Source organism: Miscanthus floridulus, chromosome 6 (genome assembly GCF_019320115.1).
Source record: "Miscanthus floridulus cultivar M001 chromosome 6, ASM1932011v1, whole genome shotgun sequence".
Lineage (NCBI taxonomy): Eukaryota > Viridiplantae > Streptophyta > Magnoliopsida > Poales > Poaceae > Miscanthus > Miscanthus floridulus.
The window spans coordinates 15,285,698-15,313,356 of record NC_089585.1 but is presented as its reverse complement, the minus strand read 5'-3'; the positions used below and the strand labels follow the sequence as shown (position 1 = coordinate 15,313,356).

The 27,659-nt window shown below is 42.2% G+C and overlaps 2 pseudogenes; both read left to right on the top strand.

The window, feature by feature from the left end:
* Positions 1-18,737: 18,737 nt before the first annotated feature.
* LOC136457729 (uncharacterized) lies at positions 18,738-20,226 on the top strand (annotated as a pseudogene).
* Positions 20,227-22,355: 2,129 nt separating this feature from the next.
* LOC136460257 (protein FAR1-RELATED SEQUENCE 5-like) lies at positions 22,356-26,473 on the top strand (annotated as a pseudogene).
* The last annotated feature ends 1,186 nt before the right edge of the window (positions 26,474-27,659 follow it).

The following is a 27,659-nucleotide window of genomic DNA, read 5'->3' as shown; positions in this document are numbered from 1 at the left end:
GCTAGTCAACCCGGTGGCTGCGGAGCCCTGGAGGTTCGAGTATGAGGCGCCCTTCGCCGAGGTGTGGGACCACTGTTCCTACGTCGCCGCTGGCCTGCCGCATGGGGTGGTGCCGCACGTCGCCCTCGTCGACCCCAACGACCACGGCGTCGTGTTCTTCTTCCAGGGTACCAACCTCTTCGGCTTGGACGTACGCGCCAGGCGGGTTCTCTCCTGCGAGGAATCCTTCTTGCCCGAAGACCATCGGCGACGCGAAATTCTGCTCCGAACCTCCCGCCCCATCCAGGCCCGGCCCTGGGGCAGGGCGAGCGGGGCGGCTGCTCGAGGCCTTCCACGGCTCCACGTTACATGTAGAGGTGCATAGGCGTGAGAGAGGAAGACATGTTAGGTGGTATGGGATGATATGATTATGCCAAAGTTTTTTTTTTTTGGTGAAATGGGCTTCCGAGATATTGAGCTATTCAATCTTGCTTTGCTTGCGAAGCAGGCTTGGCGGAACCTTCGGGAACCGACATCTTTGAGTGCCCGGATTTTAAAGGCGGTTTATTTTCCACGAGGTGGTTTTTTGGAGGCCAATCTTGGCTCTGCTCCCTCTAGAATCTACTGGTCAATTTTGGATGGCAGGGAAGTGCGGCTTGATAAGGAGAATCGGCACAGGTTTGGCTATGTCAGTTTGGAATATGGACTGGCTACCGACTGATAGTATGTGGCGGCCAGTACCCAGCGCTCGCCCACACCCCCCACAGCTTGTGAGCGAGCTAATTGACAGCACATCGACAGCTTAGGATCGAATAAAGCTTCAGGAATTATTCACATTAATTGATATTGATGTGATTCTTGATATCCCTCTGTGTCATCAGAGCCAACCGGATTTTCGGGCCTAGCATCATGACAAGACGGGAGTTTTCAAAGTGAGATCCGCATATAGAATGCTTATTATGCAGCTTGCTTTTGTCGGAGAATGCAGCAAGATCTAATAGGAGAGAGGAAGAGAAGTAGTGGTCGTCCTTGTGGCAGGTCATGGTGCCTTCAAAGGTACGAATTTTTATTTGGCGGCTCGCAGAGCACTCATTGCCATCGGCAAATGTTCTTCACCGCAGATTATGGCTGAGCATGTCCAATGTGCTTTATGTGGAGCCCCTAATTCTTGGAAACATTCCTTGTTTGAATGTAATATGGTTAGATGTGTATGGGTGTTGGAGAGCGAGGAAATCGTCGAACACCTCAGCAAGATGGAGGAGGAAAACTCAAGAGGTTGGTTGGCGAACTTGTTTCAAACAATGTCCCATGCCGATCTTTATTCGGGTGTTGGTAACTATGTGGGCAATTTGGTATGCAAGAAGAAAGGTGAAGGCCTCGAAAACGAAGGCCCGCGCATCGAGAAGGTCCTAGAGATGAAGACCTGCGCATCGAACGAAGTCGATGAACCATGTTACAGATGCAGCAGAAGGAGCCAAAGCCCAAAGATGAAGATGTCTGAAAGATTAAAGCGCTTGGAGCTAGAATCGAAGCCTCGAAAATTAGAACATGTATAGGTTAGAGTCGCGCGCATGCTCTTTTCTCCGTGCCCTTTTTCCCATAGGGATTTTAGGATGGAGTTTTTAGTGAGCCGCACACGTGCAAGTTGCGAAGGGCGATCCTTGCAACCAAGGTTTGAGTTGTGTTGTGTCTCTTCTTGTATAAGCATCTACTAAGTCATGTAGTACCGGCCATAACCTAGTAGCTAAGGGGCTACCGTTGGGGGAGCCCATGTTCATATGGGTCAACTCCCCCTTAACAGGTCCAATAGGGGTTGATGTAGTGTCTTATGAATTCCATCCTCACCAAGGGGGCGGTTGTAAAATGTCGTTGCCTATATATAATGCCAAGAGCAAGAGGGCAAGGAACTCTCCCATCTCACCCATTTGCAAATCCTAATCACAAACTCTCCTCTCTCTGCCCGCTTAATAGGTTCAGAACGCAAGTTTCCAACAAATACTATCAGTTTTAACTATGTTAGTTTTAGTTAATAATTGTTCAATTCCTCATGTAATCAAGAAATTTGTCTCAAGAGAAATTAAATGGTTGACAACTTTATGCATTGAGAAGCAACTTTATTCAATCTAATATGCATAATAAATTAGTTTATAAAAATGCTTTTGTATATATTTCATGTATTTATTGGTAACATTATTATATAAATATGAGTATTATTGATATGATACTTATATTAAGGTCCTCGATTTCATAGTGTCGCTCTAGGTCTTACAAAACTTATGACCGGGACTGACCCCATCATCGATGCGTGGGAGCAGTGGCCACGGCGCCAAGAAGGTCAGCGGACATACATTGTAACTTTGCACAGCTATTGGCTTGCATCGCATGTTGTTTGGTACTATGAGATTGAATGCTCATGCTACAATAACGTTGTAACATTACTTCTTCTTTCTCTGTTCTCTTATTGTCGGGTTAATCTACAGTAACGTTGTAACATTACTGCTTCTTACTCTGTTCTCTTGTTGTCGGGTTAATCGCACTACACTACTGTCTCTACGTGATTCTCCAGTTAGTTACATTAATCAAACTGTTATTCTTGCTCTGTTCTCTTGTTGTCGGGTTAATTGCACTACACTACTGTCTCTACGTAATTCTCTGGTTAGTTACATTAATCAAACTGTTATGTGCAATAGGTGAGTGTTGGCAGCGAAGCAAGTGCAAATCACAGATTAGCCGAACCTATTCCCACACCCTACACCACGTCAGGAGGCGGAATCCTCATCGAGCTCTGACGAGGAAACAATTTCTGACAAGGCTCGCAGGAACATCAGTTATAAGATGGAGATAGCTAACAAGGGGGCAGTCAAAAAACTTGAACGAGAGCACGAGTTCATTATTGACTGGATTAAGACTTTACAACAAGTGGAGGAGAAGTTGGAGGAGGAGGATTCAGTTGAAGAGCATGACGGATGACCACAACGGCGAGACCTCCCAGCTCTATTAGTATCTGTCCATCCGTAGATATGAGTGATCTCGTTCATTGATCAATAGTACATCATGCCCGAATCTGATCATTGAGAGTTTGGGACACAACATCTCTGTTTCTTACATGGTCTATTACTTTGGAGATTCTCAGATATTAATTGCTACTCATCTCCATACTTGTTTGCTACTTGTTCTTACATGATCTATTACTTTGGAGATTCTCAGATATTAACTGCTACTCATCTGCATACTTGTTGGCTACTTGTTAGCTTGGATGTATGGTCAAGCGCAGACGCAGCTCTCTTGCATTTGTTTCAAGAAAAAAAGGATCTGTCTAGCTCTCATTCGGTTGATTTGGCCTATCCTATCATTCGATTGATGGATGAGGCCAAATCAACTGAATTCTACAAGGTGCCATAATGAAATGATCAAACACAAAAAAACATATGAATTTAAGACCCTCTTATCTATATTCAACGATGACTCATACAAAGCAACCAAATAAACAAATACAAATTAACAATTAAATCTGACACTTAAAAAATATGGTCAAATTAATATAAAAACTTCTAATACAAAAAACTAGGACCTGCGGGGGTATGACCACCCGGGTATTGCATTAAGAAGAAGAAGACATTCTCACGCAGGTCCAGAAAACTCCCGAACCCCTGCCCCACCCATACACAGCGGCACCGTAGCCCTGTGAGAACGGAGCCGTTCCTTAGACCTGTGCTTTGGCGCCCTGTGAGAACGGGGCCGTTCCTTAGACCTGTGCTTTGGCATGGGACAGACGAGGGGGCCGTTCCTTATACCTGTGCTTTGGCGTGGGACAGACGAGGGGATTTTTTTAACCCCAGCCTGAAATTCGCTCCCATGGGGAGTCGAACCCAGGACCTGAGGAGTGCCGCTGAGACGCTCTAACCAGTTGGACTAGAGGCCCTTTGGCCTAATACAAAAAACTAACTAAACCATAAGGGATCTTGCACCAAATTTACATCACCCAGACACCAAAATTATACTGCATAGTTTAGTGTAAATATGCGAATATGAAATTGTAAATACAATTCAATAAAAATGTGAATCCAAAGACTAGTTAGCCATCAATCAATTTGACCACTGCATGCAAATGATCAAACAAAAATGCAAAAAAAATTCAGAAAAACATATAGGAACATGAAGCAACAGCTGTACCTTCAAGTCAGCAACAGTTACTCCCTGTCAGTGATAACACCAGAGGACTCCACTACAAAAGTGAGCAAACAGGATTCCTGAAGAATAGCAAACATTTCAAACATTACCTGTTAGCTAAGACACAAACTCAAAAAAACCATGAAAAGAAGCAGGACCTAATGCCAAAGACGGAACCAGGCTCTGACCAAAGAGGAGGGTCTTCAAAATCCTTCAAGGTGATGTCACTAAGATTCCAGTGGCCGTGCATGCTGTCATACTTCAATATGTACATCTACAGAAGATAGGGAGTACATGAACCATGAAGGCAAATAGAAAGAAATGCCAAATTATTCAAAAACAAACTACAAATGTTTTCAATTGAAGCTAGATAGCAAATATAAAATAGTGAGATACTTCAGAAATTTGACAAACACAATACAAGGTGCCCCATACCCAGCTTACATAAACAGGTCAAAAAAATTACACTAAATAGTTCAGTGTAAATACAAAAATAGAAAAATGTAAGTATAGTTAGAAGACAATGTAAATCCAAGCATATGTCAACGATTTTTTCTACTAAAAAGGAAAATATGAAATTATAAGAACTATTAAAAGACATTATAAATCCAAACAGATGTCAATGATTTTCTCTAGTAACTACATAACCTGATCATAAGTCGAAGAGCAGAAACCTCTCCAAACTAAATAAGATAAAGGAATACAATAAGAAAGACATTTGGACAAGGAAACTTACAACTATTTGAAACTGCATATAATTTGGACAACAACTGACCAAGTCAATAGAAGCTGCCAAATTAAAAACTTACATCAACCTACCAATGAAATTAAACTGCATAGTTTAGTGTAAAAACAGAAAAAGGAAATTCTAAGTACAGTAACAAAAAAACTAAAATCGAAGTACATGTCACTCATTCTGCATACTAACTAAATGAAAAGATTAAAAAAATCCAGAGCACAAAACTCTAAAAAATATGAGATATATATAGGAAATAAAATAGACATATACCAAACTCTTCAAAAACCAAAATTACCAAATTTTATCTACGGATGCAAAAAAAAAACAAAGCAACTAAACTTTAGAATAAGGAAAATTTTGGCCTCAGCTTTTGAATTTTGTGCTACAATTCATATAAGTTTAACAGAATTGCTACATGTCAACCGAATGATAGTTAGATAGATTCAATTTTAATCATAAGATTGCAAAGCAGTACAAACCAAAAGATCATGCCTGCCATGGAGCCCTTCTGCCCATCCATTCTCTGCCATCAACCTAGTATGAAACTGGAGTTGCTGGAGAATGGATAGGTTCAGAAGGATTTGATGACAATCATGAAAAACAGCTGCAACAATGAACGAATGTGGGGCAACATACATCTCATATTTTGCATCATTGGCCACAAACAAGAGAAAGAGGAGCACAGAAATAAGGAAAAAGAACACATGTACACAATGTCAAGAATAACAGCAAAGAATACTCACTAACAACGGAGAAAGACCATCATAAATATAGAAAATCACAATGTCAAGAATAACAGCAAAGAATACTCACCAACAATGGAGAAAGACCATCACGAATATAGAAAATCACATGCCACTAATATGACCTATTAACTACATGAATAGAGCGAAGAAATCATCCAGAGCACAAAGCTGTAAGGCAATACTCACCAAGAACACAGAAAGGCCATCAGCGAGTGCCTTGTCTTGACCTCTGCCTCAACATTCACAAAATAGAGGGCCACACAAGGGAAAAAAGAAAGTGACAAAAATTACAATCTAACCAAAAGCAGGCAAATATATAACATGTAATCAATAACTGAAAGAAATACTTACCCACAAAACAAAATCGACAATGACAACAATTCTGGATCAAACACCGCCTCCGTCTCAGCATACCAGAAATAATAGAAACAAAAAGATTAATTCAAAGCACATATCATATTAAACTAGACATGTAGAAACTAACATGAGAATCAACTAGGAAGCAGAAAAAAAACTATACAAGAATTCTGACTTACAAAAGGAATAGAAGCTTACACAAGAAACTTACACATATTGACACCAACTGAATAGAAGCTACCTTATACCCAGCTTACATCAACCTGTCATAGAAATTACACTAAAAAGTTTAGTGTAAATACAAAAAAATAATTGCAAAAACAATTACTAAACAATGTAAACGAAGGAAATGTCACTAATTGAGCCTGCTAAGTACATGAACATGTTAAAAAACACATGTACAGCACAATTCTCTGAAAACTTTCACACATATATGGATGAAATCAGAAAGACATGGCAAATACTTCAAAAACACAAATTTCCAAATTTTTTCTATGGAAGCCAAATAGCAAAGATAAATAAGACAAATACTTCACAAATTCACAAATTTCCAAAAATTTTCTATCGAAGCCAAAGAGCAAAGATAAATATGACAAATACTTCACAAAAGCAAAACAAATTTCTTCAAAAAAATAAAAAAGGAAACTTACACAAATTGAGAACAGCTGAATATAATCTATCTTATACCCAGCTTACATCAACCTGTCATAGAAATTACACTAAACAGTTTACTGTAAATACAAAAAAAAGAAATTGTAAAAATAGTTACTAAACAATGTAAACCAAGCATATGTCACTCATTGTGCCTACTAAGTACATGAACAAGTTAAAAAAAACAACTAGAGCACAAATCAATGAATTTTTTTTGAGATATATTAAGCAAAACAGAAGGACATATGCCAAAATCCTAAAGAAACAAAAAATACTAAATAATTTATATGGAAGGCAGCTAACCTGGTCAGTAATGACACCAGAGGACTCCACAACATACTAGCTCCAACCTCAATCAACAGGATCTCCATAGGGTCCCTGCAGAATAGCCAGAGTTGAAACATTATCTAAAAGCTTGAAAACAATATGAGCACAACCATGAAAAAATAAGGACTTGATGCCAGAGATGGTGACCTGATACACATGAGGAGCAAATTCTCAATCAACAGATGGTGACCTGGCTAAAAGGTGACCTATACCCAGCTTACATCAACCTGTCAAAAAAATTACACTAAGTAGTTTAGTGTAAATACAGAAATATGAAATTGTAAGTATAGATAGAAGACAATGTAGATCCAAGAACATATACTCAGACAGCAATCAACTTACTCTTTCATCCACACAATGACCATGGCCATCCATCAGTAGTATGGGCATGGCCTACATAAGCTGGGTCAGACTCACACAAACTATATAACATAAAAACAAACAATTTATACAAAAAAAATTACCTAGTAAGCTGATCAACCTAATGAAGGAGTAGATTAGAACCTTAAATTTGAACTAGCTCTGTCTCAGTCATTGACAGCATGGGCAAACAAATATATATAGAAATAAAAAAAGAGAAAAAAACATATAGAACTAATAATGATTACAAACACCAATATAATAAAGTGGCATACAAAAAACTAGTTCCAGATATATAACTTGTTCCAATTATTACAAACATAACTACACAAATAAAACAAAAGATCCAGAAACATAACTTGAAGCATTTCTTCAAAATATGAAGAAGCAATCCTACTCAAGAAAGGCTAAAAAGGAAAAATATTATTGCATTTAACACTCTGGTATAAGTCTTCTTCTACTGGACAAACGCTGATACTCAGAACACGATAGAACGACATCCTTTCACCTACAACCTCAAATGATCTACCAGCCATTAGATTTGCATCCTCTTCTCCAGTCACCTTGACATACACAGTGCCATTCTTCGAATCATAAGCAAACTTATAGATAGAAATAAACTGACCACCACGATTCTCCTTCACCATATGAGCAACTAATTTAAACATATTATTACTGGTCAAACCTTTAGCTGTAATAAGCTGAGATTGCTCTCCAACAACTAAATCCAGATTATCCACAACAAACAAAGACACTACTTCATCTTGTAAAGTAAATGGTACTGCAGCTTCAGGAGCAATTGAATTTATTCGAGAAACAACATAGGAAAAATAAAAATCAACACCATAAAGTCAAAAATTGATTAACAAAACAATCAAACAGTGACAAAAAACAAACTCTTCAAAATTAAGAGATAGAAATAAGAAATAAAAATTGTAAAAAGACTCAAAGAAACATACCTTGATCCTTATGGGAATATCCATGAAAGCTTAGGAAGAGCCAGTCCTTTGAACAGTACTTTTAACTTGAAAAGCTTGAACAACACTATCACCAACTCCTCTAATCCACTTGCGAAGTTTAAAAGGAAGATGATCCAAATGAGCTAGAACATAAACAACACCATCATGAATTTGCTATCATTCACCATCGTCCGCATCGTTATCGGCTTGTGCTCAATATATTCGAAAGCACGAGCGACAGTAGACACACGATCAGCAATAGGACTATTCAACTTAACTGCCAACAGACGAGACTGCTCATCAGGAGTCAAGCCAAGAACCTCAAGGACATAATCAGAAACTACCCTGTTTTCATAGATACTTGTTGCCATCTAAAATAAATAAATAATAATGAGCGATATACAAAATTCCAAGAATTACTATCAATTATAACATGCCAAATAAATAAGAAAGAACATTAGAACATACCTTCCACAACCACTAGATGATATCCAATAACAGATTCAGACTTGAGGCAATAGAACTGCATCAAAGATTTAAAAATGTTAGATCTGAAGAAATACAAGTGAGATCTAAAAAACACTAGAGATCTAAACACTACCTAATAGGCTGCTTCAACCAATATCAAACATTAATACAATGAGACACACAAAAAAAGAAGAAACGATAAATCAAAGAATAGAGGAAATAAACATGAACAAAATACATATCAAGAATAACACATGAATAGGAATCAGGATCAGATAACAAAAACAACCAAAAAACACACTGTCGACATAAAAAAGATACAAGATCATATTGAAGAGAATGGAAAACTTACATGCACGATCCAAAACAAGGTCGGAGAACCAAACAAAAGAAGACGACTAGAGAGCACAAGAACACAAACTCTCAGAGAAAACCCAGCGCTTTATAAATAAAGGAAGGGGACTTGAAAAGGCAGATACAAATGGTTGTTCAGATACAAAGGAAAGAAGAGAAAAAGTCACATGATGGAGTAAATGGAGGAGTGAAAAACGTAGGGAGGGTGAGACCGGTCAAAAAATCACGCGGTGGAGTAAATGGCAACCACCAACCAATTACTCACAAAATAAATGGACCTAACATGCCATATACTAATCAATAAGCCCAAAACAAAGCCCAATTAATTCTAGGAACCCGAAAACAGTTACTGACAAAGAATGGACCTAACAGGTCTTATAGAACTAAAAAAGCCCAAAAGAAAAAACCCTACACATGACTTCACACCTTGCGCATCAGCTCACAAAAAAGCCCAACTGAGGGAACATGCATAACAAAGGGCCAAAAGAAAGAGATATAACAGAGACAACAACAACAAGGGGCATAACATAAAAAGACAGACTTGCCCACCAAGAAGGTCAAAAAACATATAGTTAAAAAATAAGAAGGGCAAAAATGAAAGAATAAAACTTACCTGTACGTGAACACCATCCAGTCGAGACGAGAAACATATACACCCAAAATTCAGATCTGAGCACAGGATTGAAGCAAAGGAAGAACAATGGAACCTCCAGATCGATCTAGACAGCTTCAACTGCATAAAGATGGAGATAAAACAGAGGTAACCACCGCATCCAATCAAAACTTCTAGACCTAATGATTCTACAGGTACATTACAAACAAATTCAAAACAACTTCTCTTCCAATTCTACATAAACACTCATATTTTGTAGGATAAGAATTATAACATGTAGATTGCAATAACTTACTGCCTACTCCAATTAACAGGTACAATTTGCCTACCTTGCAACAAATCCATTTGGAGCATCAACTTCAAGACATCCAATTAACGAATGGGAGGGCCACTTCAGGCTGATGTACAACTTGCAGGTACGAAATAGAAAGAAAAAGTTACAAAAGCTAACAACAGGTTCTATAACATATCAGATATTGATTTACAGAGAGAAGATGAAACATCAAAAGCAAGCACAATTACAGAAGATGAAAGATCAAGAATGGCTGAAAGCAATACATACCTTTCTTAATTACATAGCAGAAGCAAGGTAAAACCAAAAAACTTCTCCTAGGCAAAAAAAACATACACATATATATTACTACCAGAAAAAACATAGTAAAAACAAAAATAAATCTATTTCAATTTACATAGGAAAGCTTAACAGGACTTCTAATGGAGCAAATCAGGAACTCCCAAGAAGAAATATTCTCAGTAAGCAAATTTACATTTCCAAATTCTTTAACTTACATCTAGTTTACAAGTGTAAATTTAATGCATGGTTAATATAAATAATTTTGTTTCATGTTCCAGTTTTCTCAAGAAATACAGGGATCATATACAAGTATGCTGCTGGGTCCAGATATCTTTCCGGTAAAAAATGTCAATTATATAGATGCAAAATTCAATAACTCTACTAAAATAAAAGTAACTCCTGTTTATTTATGAATGCAAATTAATGCAGGAAAATATGCATCTCCACAAACCAATACCAGATTTTTATACAGGAAATGACTATGAAATATCTAATGCACCAGAAGGACAAGAGGTACACATAAAACACATAATAGACTGAGTACAAAAAAAACAAATAACTTGCCTGATTGATATATAAATCCATTTTGCAGATGCCCCTAGAGAATATGAACAACAATCCTGAAGGCAACAATGATTTCAATTACTCACTTTCAGAGTATCAGGTAAGACTATTTAGACCTCAACTCACAGTAAATATCAATTTACTATAGCGACATTGAGTAAAAAACAAACAATGAATTCTTATAATTACATATTCAGGATAATGAGATCAGGAACTGGGATCAAGACTACTTAGCTGAGGATGAAGAAGCACGATGGCAAAATGGACTCTTCAAGACATGCAACTTCAACTAGATCCAAGAACCTACAGAGGTTGTGTAAGAAGATATGTCAAATACAACATCAGACCTGGCAAAGACAATTACAGAGTCAACAAATAATGAACATGTACTAACTAATGAGGTAGACAGTATAGAAGTCCAATGGCAGCCAGGAACTAACTGAAGAAGAGATAGAAGAATTTATCAGAAGAGAACAGATAGCAGCTTCTGAAGGGAACAATGCAAAAATTGATAGCAAGTATACCCCATAGTTAGGAATGCAATTTGAGGACAAAGATCAAGCTTAGTACTTCTATGCATTCCTCGCTGGGTTCCAAACCTGTAGTAGCACATGTCGCCAGAACTTCAAGCAAGAAAAGGAACAATGAGATAACCAAAGTCACAATAAAGTGTCATAGATATGAGAAACCAAAAAAAACTATAGAGCAGTAGGAGGGAGAAGTGGATAAACATATTGGAAAAAAGAAAGGTCCAAAAAGGAAGACAAATGTAGCAATCAAAATAGACTTGCCAATGTGTTATGGTTGTTAGAGAAGAAAATGACATATGGAGAGTCATTAGACTAGATTTGGATCACAACCACTGATCTCTGCCTTGGACAGAGTAACCAACAGTTCAGTGGACATAAATATATGATAGAAATGGAGAAGGCACTTATAAGGACTTTGAATGACAACAACAATCCTACAAGGAAGATGATTTCTATATTGTCATACCTTAGAGGAGGACCTACAACATTACCAGTGAAGAAGAAGGATGTAAGCAACTTCAGAACAAAGATAAATAGAGAAGTTAGAGGAACAGATATGACCAAAGTATTAGACAACTTTAGAATGAAGAAGAGTAAAGATCCTACCTTCTTTTACAAATTTGAGTTAGATGATGAGAACAAAGTCAAGAATATATTTTGGAGAGATGGATCCTCCCTGAAATACTATGCAGACTTTGGAGACTGTGTCAGCTTTGACACAACATATATGACAAACAAATATCGGCTGCCATTCGCACCTTTTGTGGGAATCACTGGACATGCGTAGGCATGTATCTTTGGATGTGCTTTCCTACAAGATGAGACAACAGCAACATTCAAATGGGTGCTTGAGACATTCCTAGAGTCAATGGGTGGCAAACACCCTCAAACTATAATAACTAGACCAAGACAAAGCTATGAAAACAACAATTGAAGAAGTGATGAAAAACACAAGGCACATAAATTGCCTTTTCCACATCAAGACCAAATGCTACTCAAAGAACATCAAAGTTTTTGCAGCTAAAGATGGACTATATGAGGAATTCGAAGACATAGTGAACAACTATGTCACAGAAGAAGAGTTTGAGTTCTTGTGGGGGGAGATGATCAAGGAAAGAGGCCTAGAGAACAACAAGTACTTGACAAAAATGTGGAAAGCAAGGAAAAGATTCATACCAGTTTACTACAAAAATGATTTCTTCCCTTTCATCCTGTTTACACTGAAATTTGGGAAGAAGAACGTGGAAACTCGAAGCTTTCAAGATTGTGTCATCAAGAAATTGATTGCGTAAGGATCGATATCAGCTAGTTCGGATGTGGTACTGGGATCGGCTCTCTTCGGATGACGTTAGCAGATAACGCTAATGAGCTACGGTTGGCGTCGGGAAAAACATGTCGGACTCTAAAAAAGGGAAAGATTAGGGTCCAAGTTATCTTAAGTTAGGAATGTTTTCTTTTATTCCAAAGATCGTAATGAGTCATGTTTGAATATGATTCATGTTTAGGTTCCGGATATAAATATTGGACCCCAGCTATTGTAAAAGGCATCCAATCAATCAATACCAATTACTTTTTTTCGGCTTCACACCAACTCCTTAGGAGTAGGAGTAGTGTAGATCTCGGTGAGTTCTTCAACAAGCAGGGCTACATCGGTCCAGCCAACCTCCAGCTTGTCTGTAAGTACCGTCATGGTTTATACTTCTATTCGTAAGGCTGCATCGGTCTGGCTAAACTCTTGCGAGCTCTAGTATAAGCTAGTTATCGATCCTTATCTAGTTCAAGTATAGTTGCATCGGTTAAGTTCGACCTCCATTGCCCGAATTAGATTAAGGTCAAGTTCCCGGCTCTACCTGAGGGTGGCATCCTTTGGATGGATTAATTAAGTTATTGATCTTGCTGATGTTCTCATTGTCATTAGTTTTTAGCAATATCAACCTGCCCGATCGAGATCGATCTAGATCGGCCTCATATCCTTTTAATCCATCGTTTATTTTATTACATTGCGACGATTCTTACTTTAAATGACGGATTATGTTTCATCGGTCATTCTACTTCGATCTTGGTCGTGCATAGTACGTGGTCAAGGCATATCTGATCTTGAGAAGGTTTACTAGCTAGTTGAATCTGGTCTATAGCTCGCTATTATGGATGTATCAATCTGGTCGACCCCCACTGTTAGTACTTTAGATCAAAGGATGCGAGATGGTAGATTTGCTTTCGACCAGGCATGACCCTAGCTATTTGCTATGCCTACATCGGCTAAATAGCCGATTGTCGGCGCTTTAACACCTACAGTGTGTTTCTAAGATTCTGTTAAATGTGAATAGATCTGTTTATTTTAAAGGTTTGATTTGTTGTTTTTATCATGGCTGCCATCAATCCTGGTCAAACCCCACTGTTAAAGATAGCAGGTTAGGTCTAATGAGTTCATAGATCTGTCCGTGTTAAATAGTCGATTGTTCACGTGCTTGTAGTACCTTTTTCACCTAAATCGGCTATTTCAACCGATTCGCTTGTGCTTTCATACATATAGCATGTCTTTCAGAAAACCTATCAATGTATAGACGGCTTTATGGATTCTTCGGTTTTAGTTTATTATTATCATCATAGCTGCCATTGATCTAGTCGAACCTCACTGTTGATGATTACAGATTAGATTCAGAGCGTTTGTAGATCCATTTGTACTAGACAGTCGATTTGTTCGCATTTTATATTCTTTCTCATTAGATTCGTTGGCTCAATGCTTTACACTGTTAATATCCACCTAGCCGATGATTTTGCTTATATCTACGTGCATTGTACTTGTCATCATAAAGTCAATCGCAACCCATGAGCCTTATAGTCTTTAACAACCGATTTCTTTGTGTATCGGCTATTTAGTCGATTTTCCTGTCTAGCTGCTCCCAAAGCGGCACACTTAGAACTGTCTAGGCAAAACCAGCATGTTCCACCTTAAATTACTGATAAACTTTCTTTCCTTATCAATTGCAGGTCAAATTGACTGGCACTGCCTTCGGGAAATTCACAGGATTGGCTGGTCCTGCGTTGAAGCCAAGCAGATCTCCGGACTCATCCTAAGCAGATCCTTCCGGCTTGCTGTGTGCCAGGCGCATGGACACATTTTTTTTGCGCCGACACACATTTTGGCACGCTCGGTGGGACACCACAATCATCATGGCAACTCACAACAATAGTGGCATCCTTATGGTGCCTTATAAAGACCTACCTGATGAGGATAAAGATGTCATCAGCAAAGCTATAGAAGAATTTTAGAACAAGTGTTTATTGTTCTACACCAAGACACGCGATAATAAAGTTGTTCAGAAATATCCACTACCAAGAGTTTTGTTGCATGGGTAGTCAGATACAGACGAAGCTGAAGATAGACGTTTCTTCGTAGATGCTGTAAACAAATCTATTCATGATGCCATGTTGAACCACAATACAACTTTCTTGAACACATTCCACAATACCATGAAGGATGTGTTTCATGGATATCCAATTGAACAGATTGGGCCAGCTTATTACAACATTCCACATCCATCGACTTAGGGGACTAATCACACCGGCACTAGCCGTCAAGAAGCAGCACTAACTGGTAATGATGATGTCCAGGTAGTTCAGAGCTCATTTGAGCAAGTTCAAGGTACCACTACCAATCAAATGCAGTATAATCCTGGATCGTCAGTGCAACATATGCAACAGCCGACGGGGTAAGTTCAAAATCAAATTGTTAATTTTGGCACAGCAGGCCAAATACCATCGCTAGCTCAAAAAATAGCGCCATCAATTCAAAGAATTCATAGAGATACAAATCCCAGCATCTACAACCAGAGACTTCAAGCAGCAACCCAACAGATGGAGATTCAACAAGGGTATCATTATGGCACAGATTACAATACCCTTTATATGATTCCAAATCCGGGGTTTTAAGGTACCCGAAATTTTAATCCGTAGATGGGTCAACAATTATAGAGAAATCCATATTCAAATGCTGATGAATTGTTGCTCAGAATGATCGAGATGATGAAGAATTAGTTCGGTTTGAGGCCAAAAGGGCAAACCTATTTATACAGACGTCCATATCCTGAGTGGTATGATTTGGTCGCTCTTCCTATAAATTACAGACTCCCAGAGTTTGCTAAGTTCACTGGCCAAGATAGCACGAGCACTATAGAACATGTCAATCGGTATCTTACACAGTTGGACGAAGCATACATTGAAGAGGTTCATCGAGTTTGTTTCTTCTCCTTGTCCCTATCAGAACCAGCCTTCACTTGGTTTTCATCGCTGCTAGTTAATTCTATTGCTAATTGGGCTGACCTAGAGAAGAAGTTTTATACATATTTTTATATTGGGACAGGAGAAAAGAAAATTATAGATTTGATGACCATAAGGCAAAGAACTAATGAATCGGGTGTCGAGTTTCTTCAGAGGTTTTGAGAGACCAGAAATTTGTGCTTTTCATTGAACCTGACTGACGATCAGCTGGCTACTTTGGGCGTCCAAGGAATGTTGCCAACATGAAGAGAGAAGCTGCTTGGGTAAGAGTTTGACAATTTAGGCCAGTTGGCTCAACGAGTGGCAGCACTCAATAGCTAATTCCAGAGTATGCGCAGAGATACCCGATTCTAGAAGAGTGCCGCAATCGCTGAGGCTTATAATCTATGTCAAGTTAGTGACAATGATGAAGATGATGAAGAAGAAGAGATTGTTGTGGCCGAATGGAATTGGGACAACAAGACAGATATGGTGCCAAATCCTTGGGGAAAAGGAGTTGAAGAGAGCTATGATTTCGACGTCACAAAATCGGACAAGCTCTTCGATTTCTTGCTTGAGAAGGGATAGATCAAGTTGCCTGCCAATCATGTTATGTTGCCTTCTGATCAGTTGAAGAATAAGAAGTTCTGCAAATTTCATAACGCCACTTCTCATTCTACTAATGAGTGCAGAATTTTTCGGCAACAAATACAGAGGGCTATTCAGTAAGGGAGGCTCAAATTCGAATGCAAGATACAATGATTGTACACCCTCTACCATGTGCCAGCTGCCTGGCTCAGCCCTGTTCGCTTATGCTAAAATTTGGCTTACGCTGATGCTTATGCTGAAATGTTGTGAAAGAAAAATATTACTTCATGGCTGAAAAGTAGCTCAAGCGAACAGCTACACCAGTGAGGAGCCTTTAGTTTGGAAGTATGTGTATGCGACCTTTTACCATATGATCAGTTACGTTCATCATCCATCCATCGTTGATATACTCTTGATTTTTTTTTCTCGAGAATGTGCCGCGGCACTTGTTTCACTAAGAAGAAGCAAGCTTGATATATGTTCTTGATACGTACATATTTTGTACGTTGAGAATTGAGAGACGCACTAAAGCGTAAGGAGACAGCAGGAAAACCTATGCATAAACAAGGCGTCATTTGGTAAGATATATGGGATGTGACGTGTGCCGTGATATACCTAGCCCCACAGCCAGCTGCTAGCTTCTGTTGTCTGTTGTCATCATTCTGGCCGGTCAGTGTCTGTATATGACGTTGCCGTGAATATTGTGACTGTACGTACATTGCACGCATTTACCGAAACAGGGTTGGCCAGCCGGCGGTGGATGAGTTTCCATGAAGCTTCGTGCTTTCTGGGATTCCATATTTCTATTCTCACAATTTCTTTCGAAAAGTGTTTTATGTATACGTACACTATGAGAAATCTGTTGTTCACCAGCCCGCCGTTCCGTTTCCCGACGCGGCGAGCCAGCGACGACGCTTTTATTTTGCGTTGTCGATCTCGATTGATCAATCATATGAATACTGGGCCTTGCGGTGAATCCGGGTGGCGATCACGGCGGAAAAAAATTCGGTGAGGACTTATCCCTACCACAACACTGTGCAGATGTATGGCTGACACGTGGCTCATGAAATAACTAAATCACCATGCGTATGTTTAAAATAATATTGTGGCCCACATGCATTTTAGTTGCACAGACCTCACTGGCTCACTACGTGTCCCGGTAGGGATGATCCTCACCGATTTTTTTTTCCATCACGGCATCAGTTGCACAGACTAGCTTCAAAGCGAACATGATGTATATTCGTTGCACGTCACTGATCGACCAGAACGATGACAACATAAATAAAGTAGCTAGCTAGCTAGCTGGCTATGTAAGTTGTAAGTTGGACCGTATATATTCACACGGTACGTCTCATTCTATATATCTTTACCAAATGACGCGTTGTATGTATATAGGTGCCTGCTGTGCTGTATCAGCTCCTTGCACTTTAATGCATCTCAATTCTCAACGTGCAATGCTCAGAAACATCAGACGTATATGTAGGTTTGTAATTTTATCAAGAAAAAAAAATAGTAAGCTTCCTCTTAATGAAACATGCATGTGTCGAGGCATGTTCGCAACGAAATCAAGAAGATATATATGGAGGATGAACGTAACTGATAATATGGGAAAAGGTCGCATACTCCAATATAAAGTAACCAATCACGATGATTATTACATGATCGATCCAGAGATGAAGCTTGGATGATTCAACAAGCTAGCTCTGGTGCGAGGTCGATGGATCCTTATATATGATCTGATCATTTATTTGCTACTCAGGCGGCATATATACATGCGGAGCAAGGTGGTCATTTTACCACCATGCATCGCACAATTGTTCGCTAGCTAGCTTAGGCCATCCGCAGGGTGAAGCTAAAGTGATGCCTGAAACAAAAAGAAAAGAGAGAGCTGAGGCATCACTCGAACCACTGCAGTGCGCTATCGATGCCTGCGCTTGAAAAACTAGAAGCGATATATCTACTTGCACCGGTGCTATATCTTCATTAAAAAATATTTTCTACGCAACATGTTCCAACTATCACTTAGCAAGGACGAGAGAGACGTACACCAACTCTACTATTTTAACATGTATCTAAGTGGGCCTCTAGCGATACTGCAGTGCCTCACACGCTGCGGCATTTAAAGAGTGAAGCTAAAATCTTCTCTATGGGGCTCAATTATTTGTAGGCATCACTTCACACCGTGGAGGGTCTTAGTACACATGTATGCATGTGCAGAGCGTATCGCCCTATCCTTGTTACGCAAAAACGTGGTCAGTCACTTGTATATAAATTCTTTCATCTTAATTGAGCGGCACAGCTTAAAAAAAAACGTACGTGGTCAACTCGCTCGCGTCTTGATCGATCATCACATGATCGACCTAGCTTGCTCCACATCCCCAGTTGGCAGCATTGCCCTATCCTTGTCACGCAAACACCAGTTCTCCACTTCTCACCGGGCCACATGGATAACGCATCGCATAGCGACGAAAATCCCGCGTGACTGACGCACGCACTAAGCCCGGTCCTGATCTGTGGCTATATCACCGCTGCTTGCGCGCCCGCCGGCTGGCCGCACTCACTCACTCGACACGCGGTCCGCCACGGCCATTCCACGCCGGATCCCCCACCCAACAGGCACACCCAAATCACCCCCAAATCAAGCGGCGATGGAGCTGGCGTCGAGCGACCTCGCGGCGATGGGCGCGGCGGAGCTGGTCCGCGTCTCGGCGTCGATCCCGCGCGCGGCTCCCCGCACCTTCGCGCTGCTCACCGCCTGCCTCGTCTTCCCGCTCGCCTTCGCCGTGCTCGCGCACACCCTCTTCACTGACCCCACGGCCTTCCTGCTGCGCATCCAGGGCGTCACCTACTCGGACTCGCAGTGGCTCAGGCTCTTCGCCTACCAGTTCCTCTACCTCATGGTCCTCTGCACCTTCTCCATCCTCTCCACCGCCGCCGCCGTCTTCACCGTCGCCTCGCTCTACGCCAACAAGCCCGCGTCCATCTCCTCCTCGCTCACCGCGCTGCCCCTCATCCTGCCTGAACTCCTCGACACTTTCGCATGGGTCGCCCTCCTCATGGGCGGCTCCCACCTCGTCTTCGGGCTCACCGTCCTTCGGGCTCATCAACGTCTTCATCCCCAAGGACGCGTCCGAGTCCGCACCGCTCCCCCTCTCCTTTCTCCTATGCCTCATCGCCGTCGTCTTCGTCTTCCTCGGGATCCACGTCTACATCTCCGCGCTGTGGCACCTCGCCAGCGTCATCTCCGTGCTCGAGCCGCTCTGCGGCCTCGCGGCCCTGGCCAGGAGCAAGCGGCTGCTCCAGGGCCGCACCGGCACCGCAGCCACGCTCGTCGCCTCCTACTTCACCGTCTGCGGCGTCACCTCGCTGCTGTTCCGTGCCGCCGTCGTTAAGGGGCGTGCGGAGGAGGGGAGCTTCGGCCTGGCCTTGCCCGGGCGGCTGCTTGTGGGCGCCGTGCTGGTGTGCGTTCTTGTGCCGTGCTGCTTGTGGGCTTTCCACAACCAGAAGATTGACCGGACTGCATTGTATGAGCACCTTGGAGGGTACCTTGGGGAGTACGTGCCACTCAAGAGCAATATCCAGATGGAGAACCTTTGAGATTGGATGACAAGGGTAAGCTGCTCACCTCGATCATTGCTCCATGTTTTAATTTCTGTGGATCTTTCTCAAAAATGAGTATGCATGGTTTACAAGGAGCTATCTGGTGGTGGTGTTTCAAGTACCCTGTAGTAGTAGCTTCAAGGAGCTATATGGTTTACAAGGAGCTATCTGGTCTTGTTGTTTCTAGTACCCTGTAGTACGTAGTTTAGTATAAGATGAGTATGCAGAGTATGGAACCAATGTTAATTTCTGTGGATCTTTCTCAAGGAGCTATCTGGTCTTGTTGTTTCTAGTACCCTGTAGTAGTGGTTTATAAGATGAGTGTGCAGAGTATGGAACCAATGTTTGGAATGGAACAGAGAGATGCATGAACAAGATTGCCTTTAATTTGGTCTCACAAACGGTCTTCTTGTTTATCCTTGCTTCCATGCGAGTCATGTTATTGTTGGTGACTGTGATTCATGATTTAGAGATTGAGGGTTAACATGCGTTGATGCACAATTGCTTTCCTCTTTTGCTAATGTGAGACTGTGAGAGGCTAGCCGTTCACATGGGCTGGTGCACCAAGAACAAGAACAGGGCCTTGCATGCATCCTAGGACTATAATATATAAGACTAGGAGTACATGTGTATACGGCCGGGTGGCTGTTGGTGGTGTTGATGAGCATGCATGTAGTAGGCGGCGAGGGCGAAGGTGACGTTGCCGGCGTGGATTCCCTCTTAACGAAATACGGGTGAATGGCCCGATCGTGGAAAAAACGTTGCCGGCGTGGAGGATCGTCCACAGAATTGAATGGCATCCGTGACGCTAGGGAACGGAGGAGCCGCGCGCTCCTGTGTAATTCTTCTTTGTTTTCTTCTTCTCCTCCTCCTCCACCATGGACAGCGGAAGAGATGCTGTCGTCGTCTTGTCCACCTTCCTCAGCCATGGGTCGTCCAAGCCTTGCTACGATGGACTAGGAGAGATCATCATGTTTATTACAACGAACACACGTTTAGTTTATAAATTTACTAGTCCTCTTTTCTCTTCTGTGTCGTCGCAAATATATTGAGATCCTATCCTATATGCATCCACGCAGTAAGAGCTAGCTAGGCGAGAGTCTAAGCAACAAAAGACCAACACTACTACGTAGTCTGTTGAAAGTGGAAGAAACACGTACGTGCTACTAAGCAGGAGTACAACAGAGCACAGAGTGAAAGAGATGGAGCTCGTCACCTCGCTCTCGCTCACATGGACTACTAGGGCTGACGGGCAAGCAAAGGCGATGATGCCGCGTGGGGCGGGCGGGCCCCAACACCTGCGACGACGTGTCGACCGGCCGCGCGCGCGCCAGAGAGTCTGAGCAGCAACACACTTTCCATCGGAGACGGGAAACGAAAATGCATGCACGTCTGCACGACGCAGTGAATAAATGGCACGCAGCTAGCTGTGTGTACGTGCACCCGGCCGTATGTACGTTCGATTCATTTACGGCACCCACCGCTCTGAAAGAATGTTTGATCCATTCAGGTAGCTACATTACACATGCATTACTGCGTATAGCATAGGGTCACTATTCACTAGTGGATCATCTTTGGAGTTTTGTCAAGATCAGCTGGTCGCTTGGTCTTCACAACTGATCAGTGTTATAGTGCGTGCGGACGTATTAGCAGGCACATATATACATGATCACGTCGTACTAGCAGCTACTCTAGAACGGATGCATGCATGGTACAGCCAATATAATTAATTAATGGCTCACCTCACACTCATATACGGAGTACCGGTCCACCTCAGAGAGTACAGCTAGTGCGCCCCCGACGGCGGCCCTCCACCAGTCTGCTCCCTCCACAGCCCCTCTGCTTTGGCTCTCTGCGCCTATCGGGGACGGATTCAGTGACTTAGCTTCTCCAAGTCACAACGTAACATACCTTTCAATGTGAATCCAAGGGCTGACACAGGTGACTACTTTTTCAGGAGCACGCGGGAGCCTCCTCGGCAAAGCGCGCGGACGGACGCGTTTTCCCGCGGCCACGCGGCTCCGCTCTCCCGCCGTTGGGGCTTTATGGCGGCCCTTCCGCGCCGCGCCCTTGTGCTCTCCCGCCGTCACAGCTCTTCCACGCCGTGCCGCTCCGATCTCCTGCCGCCGTAGCTCTCGCGTGCTGTGCCACGCCGCGCCGGACCTCAGGCGCCACCCTAGCCCAGCCATCGCGACACGCCTCGTTGCCCTCCCGCGTCGTGCTGCCCCGAGCCCGAGCAGGTCGACACTTGTGGAGGAGCTCTCCAGTGCCGCGCCGCCCCCGCTGAGGAGAAGGTCGAACTCGTGCTGCTGCTTGGGCGCCATCGTGGAGGAGGGTTCAAAGGTCGGCCTTTTCAGTAAGCTTCTCTTATTTCGATGACTTTCACAAATTAAATTTCAGTCGAACAATGCTTATGAATTTTAGATTCGGGGAACCAATTTTAGGTTAAATTGTTCGATTTAGTGATAGGATTATCATCTGCTATAGTTTTATATGCAGTTAACATTTTCATACACACTGTTATGGTATTGTTTGAGTTACAAAATTAGTTAATGTTTGAATTCCAGAACATAACTTTTGTGCAATTGCGAGTGCCGTGGAAAGGAATGGCAGAATTCATCCAGGAGACACCAAAAGTTGATTTTAGGTTTAGAAATCCAGAGGAGGCTTGGCAATACTGGGTGGCATATGGTGGTCGTATGGGCTTTGATGTAAGGAAAAAGGTATACAAATGTGAGTAGCTATGATCGTAAGATGACTTCATGCAGATATGTTTGTTCCAATGAGGGCCATCGAAGGAAAGGACTAACAGACCATGTGATAAAGTAGTTTTAGAGCTGAAACAAGAACTGATTGCAAAGCTCGGAATGACTCTCACATTAGATCGAGGGGGAAGATAATTATGAAGTCACTGATGTTGTGCTTGAACACAATCACCTCCTTCACTTGCCAGAAACTTGCCACTTGATGGCATCGCAAAGAAAAATTTCAGACTTACAAGCATTTGAAATTGAAACTACTGATGATTCTGGAATTAGACCAAAAGCTGCACATGAGTTGGCTAGTCGTCAAGTTGGTGGACAGCTTAACCTCAGCTACACTTGTCGTGATCGCAAAAAATTATTTGCAAAGCAAACGACAGAGGGAGTTGGCTTTTGGGCAGGCTGGTAGTATGCTGAAGTATTTTCATAACAAAATCTCCGAGAACCCATCATTCCAATATGCTTTGCAGCTTGATTGTGAGGAGCATATAACCAACATATTCTGGGCTGATGCAAAAATGATCCTTGACTATGCACATTTTGGTGATGAGTGACATTTGACACTACATTTGGCACAAACAAAGAGTATAGGCCATTTGGTGTTTTTCTTGGGCTCAACCAATTCAGAGAAACCACTATTTTTGGTGCTGCAATACTCTTTGATGAACAGAAGACTCTTTTACATGGCTCTTTGAGACTTTTGTAGCTGCACATAATGGAAAATAGCCTAGAACTATTTATACAGATCAAGATGCAGCTATGGAAAAGGCTATAAAAATGTGTTCACAGAGTCATACCATGGTTTGTGCACCTTTCACATAATGCAGAATGATGTCAAACATTTGTCTGCAGCAAAGGGCGAAGATGAGGATGAAGATAAGGGTGAAGAGGAAGATGGAGAATCTCATATTCTCTCTGATTTTAGTGCTTGTATGTATGGCTATGAGGACAAGGCAGAATTTCAAGAAGCATTTGACAATATACGATCTAAAGTGCGTAAGCAAACTTGGTTAGACAGTATCTACAAGGTGAGAGAAAAGTGGGCTAAATGTTACATGAGAGATGTCTTTAGTTTGGGGGGTGAGAAGTACACAACTAAGTGAGAGCTTCAATAATTCATTGAAGAACTATTTGAAATCAGATTTTCATATTGTTAGATTTTTTAAGCACTTTGAGAGAACAGTGGAAGAAAAAAGAGATAAGGAATTGGAATATGAATTTGAAGCAAGGAAAAAGATACCAAGAATGCGAATATGCACACCTATGTTGGTGCAAGCAAGCAAAGTGTACACTCCTGTTATATTTGAAGCTTTCCAGAGTGAATATGAAAGATCCATGGCTGCATGCTCTAGGCTGTTGGATGGAGATAACATATATGGTGTTTCTATTGTTAATTTAAGTGGTGATATAAGTTTTGAGGAAGAGCGGATAGTGACAGGTGATCCTTTCAACCAAACAGCTTCATGTAGTTGTGGAATGTTCAATAGGACAGGAATATTGTGCGCACATGGCTTGAAAGTTCTTGATTTAATGAATGTAAAAATATTGCCAAACACATTATGTTTTAAAGAGATGGACTAGAGAAGCACGCAATGGAAGTATACAAGATAGGCAAGGAAGAAAAATTTTAGAAAATCCAAGACATGAAGCTCAACTCAATTACAAGTGTTTGTCTTATAAATTTCCGAACTTGGCATACAAAGCAGCTAGCTCTCCAGAATGTTGTTTGCTATTACACAATGCATTGGATTGCCTTGGTACACAGCTAGAGGAAAAACTAAATGTTTCTTCTAGTGTCATGAATGAAAAATCATGTAATGACCAAGAAAATGTTGAGCCAAATGTGCAACAAAGAGATGACTTGCTTAGTGCTGCACAATTAAAGAAAAAGGACATTCAGTCCAAAAACTCAAGGCGAAAGAGAACTTAGATCGATAAGTTACACAAAGTGAGGCGCAAGTCGACTAAATCTTCTGTGGCAACAAAGAAGACAGCAAAGGTGTGTTGCAGCTACAATTTTAACATTTCTATATGTACTGCAATCTGTAAACTAAGTAGTTGACATCTCTATATGTTGCTTTTTTTAGATCAATCTCTATATGTTGTTGTTATCCTAAACTAATTATATGTGCTTCATTGGCAGCAGCAAAAGAAAAAAGGTGGTATAGAGAAGTAGAACGGGAACATGATGGCAACAACAAAGAAGTTGAGCTCAAGAGTACGCTGTTATCGGGAATTTTACCCAGCTCATAACAGCTCCAACTTTGGCAAATGTGGAGCTTCCAGATCTGTTCTAGCTTCTAAAGCTAGTTAGATAGTATTTTGGACATAATTGACTATAGTATTTTGCGGGATAACTGTAGCATTTTGTGTAGTATGTCACAATGCCAATCAATACAAATGTAAGTAGTTCATGGTTGCTTTTAAGCACTTGATTAGCTATGTTCTTGTTGCTACTGTTAGGAAGCACCAAGCAATAGCATAATTGAATTGCTCCAGTGACTTGTTTGTCAGCCCAAGGCTAATATTTGGATAATCAGTACTCAGTGACTTGCTTGTCAATTGAAGCCTAATATATTTGAATGATTTAGTGTTATGCACGTGCTCTTTTTTTCTTGTGCTATATTTGTTAGTACTAGCGGCAGCTGGGAAGTATATCACTGATTGATTAATTCGTGATTGATTAATTTCTACTATTGTTGTTGTGGAGGTTTGTCTTCACAGTTGAGAAAAAAGGCTAAGTTTTAGCCCTGGGTCACCTGCAACCATTGTCACTCTTAGATTTATGCTGGACGACAGGTACCAGAGGTAAGTTACGTTGTGACTCACTGACTTGGACAAGCTAAGTACATGCTTCAGCTCGATCGGGCCCTTGTCAACGAATTTGTCATCGATGCAGCATCGATCTGATGACATTGACAGGCGTCTCAATCATCAGGGTGTTGAACACAGTGATCACGGTTGCAAAGCAATTGCACTTGCTGATATTGCAGTGGAGCAACCGAGCTAGCTAGCTAGGTTCTGCACTGTAGCGACTACGTTCGGCTGGCCAACAACTACTGTAGCGGATGCGTTCGGATGACCTAAAATTGCACTGTAGCGACTGAAATTCACTGTAGCAGTTGATATTTTGTGAGGGGAAACCCTCTTCCGGCTGAAAAAAAAAACAGATCAAGCCGGATTTGAGGTCAGCCGAATGCAGTTAATCTGTTCACAGAGACAAGGATACTCACGGCGATCACAGAAACATTATTATTTGATCGAAAGAACATACATGCATGATCCACAGGATGAACAGAGACTAATTGACATTGTTGTCGGACGGCAGGCGAGGCACTGCACGGTGCGCGAGCAGTCGCGTTCTCGCCTAGCGGCTCCTCAGAACCGCCCCAGGCGTCGAAGAACTCCAGCGTGTAAGATGGCGCGACGCATCGGCAGCACCCATGGGCGGATGTATATAGTCATTAGTGGGAGTGGCCGCACCCATACAAAAACAAAAAAACAGTGATTATAATTAAATTTTTACTATATTTACACCTTCAAAGTAAAAGTCTATCCACTGGCCGCACCGCGCGCCGGGCCGCGACCACCTCGTCCGTGGTGCTAGTGCGGCGCACGAGCCGGTCGCGGTCGGTCTCCGACCCGACGCCCACGCCTTCCTGGGCCAGGACCCCAGCAGCCTTGCTGGAGACCACGTGGAGGGCTGGAGGCCGTGCGCGCCCGCCGTGAGTGGATCTCAGCCATTTGCGGACTCCTTCCAGTTCTCACTCCGAGTCCGAGGTGGCCACGCGCAGGACTGCAGGAGGATGCCCAGCGCCATCCACGCCAGCTGCGCCCACAGCTCCGAGCTCTCCCTCCCTCTCGTGCAGTAAGCTTGTGGTGGCATGGAACGGGGGTGTGGAGGTCGGACGATGGCGGGAGTACAGCGTGTTCGTTTGGCTGTGGCTTATCGTAAATGATCGTAAATTTTCAGCCGGAATAATATTTTTCTCTCACACAAACCAGCCAGCAGTATTTCTTCACGAACTAGCAACGATACGAACCAGCCAACCGAACAGGCTGACTAGCAGTAGTATAGTAATCGGGTTCCTTGCACGGGAAGCCTCCGGAAGGAATTCACCGTCCCTTTTGTTTGTCTCGCTCCCCTGTTTCAACCACGACCGGTAGGTCGTTTTACAATTTCACCTGTACCGAGACAAGGTAAGTTGGAAAAAGTAAATATCTGTCAGCACCACACGCCGGTCTGTCCGCCGTAAGCATCTTTGAACTAACTGCATGGCTATCGCCCGGACGTCTGGATGGACACGCGCATCCTGATGCCCCGCGCAATCTGATCCTATTTGCTGATTCATCTCGCCCTGCACGTGCACCCTTGCCCCCGCCGTTGCGCTCGCGTGTCCAAACGACTCACCTCGCACGTTCAATCCGCCCTTTCCGCCTCAATTCGACCCGCCCCTATCCGTTTGTTGGTCGTTCGCCCCAACCGCCAGCCCCCAGCGGCGCCGCACACCACGTCCACCGGCCCCCCGACTAGCCATGCCCCATTCCTCGGTGCCCGTGCCATGCCACCTTCACTCCCTACGCCCTTGACTCTTCGAACAATATGAAACACGTGCAACATGAAACACTTGAGTGTGACATACGTCTAAAACAAATGAAACATCTAGAACATACACTTGCAACATATGTGGGAAACATATGCAACACTCAGATAAACACTTGCAACATAAAAGCACATGCTGCAACATAAGACTGAAACGGATGAAATATTTGGTACATACTACTGGAACACATGTGTGAAACATATGCAACATCCAGATCAAAATGGTTGCAACATATGTCTAGAACAAATAAAACATTTTGAACAAACGCTTGCAACATGCCTCTGAAACACTTGCAACATATGCAGCATGTGTAACATCCCTGATCTACTTTTGCAACACCCATACGAAACAATTGCAACGTACCTCTGAAATGTCTGAAACACTTGAAACATATATTTGCAACATATGAGAGGGGAGACCTGAGCAGGTCGATACCGGTCGTTGGGATGGGAGC